Genomic DNA, 6,000 nt, shown 5'->3' with positions numbered 1-6,000 from the left:
AGATGTCAATTTGAGTACTAAAATGTGTCTGACCCAAGCCATGGTATTTTCAATTGCCTCATATGCATGTGAAAGTTGGACAATGAATAAGGAAGATGGTAGAAAAATTGATGCATTTGAGTTCTAGTGTTGGAGAAGAATATTAAAGGTGTATTGTGGACTGCCAGGAGAACAAACAAATCTGTGTTGAAAATAGTACAACCAGAGTGTTCCTTAGAAGTCAAGATGGAGAGACATTGTCTTTCATACTTTGAACATATTATCAGGAGGGAGCAGTTCCTGGATAAGAATATCATAATGAGTAAAGTGGAGGGACAGTGAAAAAAGAGGGAGACCCCTAACGAGATGGATTGGCTCAGCAACAGCAATAATGGGCTCAAGCGTAGCAGCAATTGTGAGGATGGCACAATGTTTTGGTCTGTTGTGCATGGGGTTGCTATGGGTCAAAACTGACTCGATGGCACCTAACAACAACAATCAGTTATTTGATGGGAGTTACAAAGACTATGACTGGAAGAGCCATACTAAGTAATTCACTGAGCCACACTTTTTATGGCTAAATAAGGTAGCACATGTTGTCTATCCATTTATTAGTTGATGCTCACTTGGGTTCTTTCTACTTTGTGACTATTTTGATGCATTCATAAACTCCTAAGAGGTTGGATACTGTACACGGCTGCCCCAAAGCCAAAACGCCACTGCTATTGAATCGATTCTGACTTATAGTGACTCTATATAGACTTTTCAGGACCATAAATCTTCACAAGAGCAGACAGCCTCACTTTTTTTCCCCCATGGAGTGGCTGGTGGGTTTGAACCACTGACCTTGAAGCTAGCAACCCAATACCTAATCCACAGTACCACCATGGCTCCCACATAGCCACCGGAATGTCTGAAATTGAAAAAGCAACAACAACCTGACTATACTAAATGCAGACAAGGATAGAGAGCCAATGAAACTCTCATATACTATTGATGGGCATGAGAAGTGGTGCAATCACACGGGAAAACAGTTTGACAATCTCTTACAAAATTACTTAAATCTTCTCCATATGATCCAGCAACCCAATTATCAGTATTTATCCCAGAGAAATGAAAATGTATGCTCACACAAGACCTGAAAATGAATATTTATAGTGACTTTATTCATAATTGTCCCAAACTGGAATTAACCACCTGTCTTTCCATTTCTTGCTGTTAAGCACCATTGAGTCCGTTCTGACTCATAGTGACCTTGTATAGGGTTTCCGAAGAGAGGTTGGTGCATTTGAACTGCTGACCTTGCTTATCCTACAGTGCCACACCAGGACCCTGTCCTTCAACAAATAAATGGATTAAGAAAAAACAACAGCTGTGGGACATCCTGCAGAATACTACCTAGCAATGAAAAGGAACAAAGTAATGCTATGTGCAACAAAATAGGCACATCTCAAACCCAGGTGTTGAGTAAAAGCAGCCAGAGTCAGCAGACTGCATTGCATTTATATGACATTCTAGAAGAGATAAAACTATAGTGATCAATGGTTGTCAGGGGTTGGAGTAGGGATGGTTGGGAAGAGGAGAGGCTGATTACAAAGGGGCAGCATGGGAGAACCTTGTAGGGGGATGACATTATTCTATATCTTGATTGTGGGGATGATTATATAACTGCACACGTTTGTCAAAACTCTTAGAATTATAAGAAAAAGGGCTGGCTGTTTTGTGTGTAAATTATGACTCAATAAACCTGCTGGGTTCAAACTTGGAACTGCTGAGTACTTAACCACTGCACCACCAGGGCTCCTTCCAGGGAGGTAGGACCATGGTTATCTCCTTCTGACAGGCAAGGAAACCATAGCAAAGTGAGGAAGAGTCTTGCCCAAGATAACACAGCCAGTAAATAGGAGAAGGGGGTAGGGTCTGAGTTCAGGCTGTGCGCCTCGACTCGCCAACCACTGGGAAATACTGCCCCCTAGTGCCGGCTGGAGCCTGACTTTGGAGCCAGAGGGTTTGCATCTGTACTTAATTACAGGTTGTGTGACTGGACAAGTGATGTAACCCACCAAAGTCCTTATTTTAAGATGCTTGCAGAATAAAATGCAGATACATGCCAAGTGCTCACCGTGTAGTAGACAATCACTCAATGCACAGTGATGAGCACAAGAAGAAACACAAGAATGAATCAGTGAATGAATCAACGAAGCCTTTTCCAGAGCCTCAGGGTGCCTGGGCAGGGCCAGCATCCTGATTTCTCAGGAGGAAAGGCAGTTGTGTAAGGGGAGATGAGGCCCTTGGTCCAGCTGACTTGATGATTAGTCTCCTGAATGCCAGCTCCCTCCTCCAGCTGGGCCCTGGATAGGGCATAGATTACTGGCAAAGTCATCGGTTTGGTGTTTTTTTTTTTTGTTCTCCTTTCTTTCAATAATTGCTTTTTTGATTTTTGTAGTTGTTGTTGAGAATATAGACAGAAGCAGAACATATACCAAGTGCACAGTTTCTCCATGTATGATTCCATGACATGCCGTGGTCCTCACCCTCCTTTCCTGACTTGTCCCTCTCCTCCCTCATTCACATAAACCCACTGCCCCTAGGTTCCTAGCTAATCTTTCCGGTTGCTGTTGTCAATTGGCTCCCAGATAGAGACACCTTAAAATAGCACCATGGTTAAGGCAGACATTTTTTTACAAAGTAAGCTAAACTATTATTTGGTTTTAAGAAGACTTCAGGTGATATTTTAGAATTAAGATTTAAAGATTATCTCTGGGCAATAGTTTCAGGGGTTCATCCAGCATCTTTGGCACTTGAAATTCTGGATTCCATGAGAATTTGAAATTCTGTTTTGAATTTTCAAAAGATCAGGATTCTTCTCTAGAATCTTCGGTTAAAATGGTCAGTGACGGTAGCCAGGACCATCCAGTTCTGCTCTCATGGCAAAGGAAGACCTTCAGTTTTCGGAAGGAAGGACCAGACCTTTAGAAGTAAAATTAGAGGCTCTGATAGTCTTCACTGCCTGGTGGGGGCTCAAGTCTGAGATCCATAAATGTTATTGGGTGAGGAAATCCAGGGCCTGGCAGGGCCATCTGGGGACTGAACCTCAAAACTCCCAGGAGAAGAACCTACAAACCGCAGTTCAGGCTCTAGGCTATGCTCTGCCCCCTTGTGACCACATGTTTGTGGAATAGTAAGTAAGCATTTCCCAGCAGCCTCTGGGACATACTGCCACTAGCTGCTAGGCATTGATGCTTTAATGACCCGGTATGTCACTAAGGGGTCAGGCCCATGAGGAAGAGGACAGGGCAGGTGAGTCTTCCTTTGTTGCTTCTTCCTCTTCTTTTTAATACTTTACCTTGTTTATTTCTCAGCTGGAAACCATATCACAAGGCAGTTATGCATGAATTAAGAAGTAAAGAGGAACCAAAAAAACAAACCAAATCCATAGCTATTGAGTCAATTCAGAGTAGAATGGCTCCAGAGGATTCTCTTGCCTGCAATCTTTTATTGCTAAAAAGTAGATTGCCAGGCTTTTCTTTTGCAAAGTACTTCTGGGTGGGTTTGAACCAGCAACTCCCAGCTTAGTAGTTAAACACAAATCCACCCAAGGATTAAAAACTCAGTTTGTTTGATCTAATATCCTCACCCTTCTGTTAAATTCCCTATTTGCCAAGTATCCTCTATCCCCTTGTTTCCTACTAATCCATATATGCTTTTAAGGAAAACATAAAAATTAAGTAGGACTTTTCTATGAGTTCTAATATTCTCTTCGTATTTTTATTGGCTAGTCAGCTGAGTGGTATGACTCTATATGATTATTATTGATTAACCATAATCTTTGCTTCATAACACTTTATCATGTTCTCATTCTCACCCTCTCCTACTCTCTCTCTCTTTTTCTTTTATCTTTTTAGTGTGAATTGGTGTTGCCTCCAACAGTTCACACACATTGTGTTTATGTCACTGACTGCAATCCTTACAATGTGACATCCCTTGTCCACTTCCTCCCTTTGCTTACTGTTTCCATCCCTACTTCTTTCCAAATCCTTCTGAACTTTGTTCTTTGATAAATCCTACACTTTTGGTCTCAAAGTGTTGGTTATTTTAAGTACCTCACTAGTATGATTGTCTCCTTTATAAACCTGTCTGAAAATTGAGCCCTGGGGAGTTCCATTCCAGACTGGAAGAGTGACCGTAGCCGCAGGGTTCCTCCCATCTCTGACCGGTAAGCCTGGGTGGTTTTATAATTTTGAGTTTTAGTCCACATTTTCTCCCACTCTATCCAGAACCTTCTTATACAATCCTTTTTCAGAGCAGTTGATCGTGGTATCTAGGCAGCATCTAGTCCTTCTGGTTTCAGGTTTGTGGAGACTGATGTTCATGTGGTCCATTAGTCCATTCGACTAATTGTTTCAATACGTTTTCAATTTTCTTTAATCTTCTTTGCCCCAAACAGGGAGAGACCAATAATTGCCCATCAGATGACTGCTCATGAGCTTTTAAGAGCCCGATGCTGCTCACCAAAATGGGATGTAGAATGTTGTCTTTGTGGACTGCTGTTGTTCTTATGTGCTATGGAATTGGTTCGGACTCATAGCGACACAACAGAACAAAATATTGCCTGGTCATGCCCCATTCTCACAATCGTGATCTTTGAGCCTATTGTTGTAGCCATTGTGTCAATCCATTGCATTGGGAGGGTTTTCCTCGTTTCCACTGACCCTCTACTTGAGCAAGCATGCTGTCCTTCTAGGCAACATGTCTTTAGTACAACAACAACATGAGAGACCAAGTCTTGCCATCCTGGCTTCTAAGGAGCATTCTGGCTGCTCTTCTTCCAAAACAGATTTGTTTGTTCTTCTGGCAGTACTTTCAATATTCTCCTCCAACACCATAACTCAAATGCATTAATTCTTCTACAGTCTTCCTTATTCATTACCCAACTTTCACATGCATATGAGGCAACTGAAAATACCATGGCTTGGATCAGGTGCACCTTTGTCCTTAATCAACATCTTTGCTCTTGAACACTTTAAAGAGGTCTTGTGCAGCAGATTTGACTGGTGCAATACATTGTTTGATTTCTTGACTGCTGCTTCCTTGAGGGTTGATGGTGGATCCAAGCAAAATGAAGTCTTTAACAACTTCAATCTTTTCTCCGTTCATAAGAATGTTGTTTATTGGTCCAATGGTGAGGATTTTTGTTTTCTTTACATTGAGACGCAATCCATACCGAAGGCTGTGCTCTTTGAGCTTCATTGGTAAATATTTTAAATCCTCTTCACTTTCAGCAAGCAAGGTTGTATCATCTGCATATCGCAGGTTGTTAATGAGTCTTCCTCCAATCCTGATGCCATGTTTTTCTTCATATAACCAAGCTTCTCAGATTATTTGCTCAGCATATAGATTAAATAAGTATAGTGAAAGATACAAACTACAACCCTGGTACACACATTTCCTGATTTTGAACCTTGTTCAGTTTAAACAACTGCCTCTTGGTCTATGTACAGGTTCCTCATGAACACAATTAAGAGTACTCATTCTCTGCAATGTTGTCCATAGTTTATCATGATTCACACAGTCAAAGCCTTTGTGTAGTCAATAAAGCATAGGTAACCATCTTTCTGGTATTCCCTGCTTTCAGCCAAGATCCATCTGATGTGAGCAATGCTATCCCTTGTTTCATGTCCTCATCTGAATCCGGTTTGAACCTCTGTCAGTTCATCGTTACATTTTTGAATTATCTCTAGCAAAATTTTATTTGCATATGATTTCAATTATCTTATCCAATGATTTCCACAATCTGTTGGATCATGTCTCTTTGGAATGGACACAAATATGGATCTCTTTCAATCAGTTGGCTAGGTAACTATTTTCCAAATTTCTTGGCACAGACAAGTGAATGCTTCCAGAGCTGCATCAGTTTGTTTGAAACACTTCAGTTTATATTCTGTCAGTGCCTGGAGCGTGGTTTTTCTTTTTGCCAATACCTCAGTGCAGCTTGGACTTCTTCCTTCAACATCACTGGTT

The sequence above is a fragment of the Chrysochloris asiatica genome, unplaced genomic scaffold, assembly GCF_000296735.1.
Source record: "Chrysochloris asiatica unplaced genomic scaffold, ChrAsi1.0 scaffold00038, whole genome shotgun sequence".
Lineage (NCBI taxonomy): Eukaryota > Metazoa > Chordata > Mammalia > Afrosoricida > Chrysochloridae > Chrysochloris > Chrysochloris asiatica.
This window is presented reverse-complemented; position numbering follows the sequence as displayed.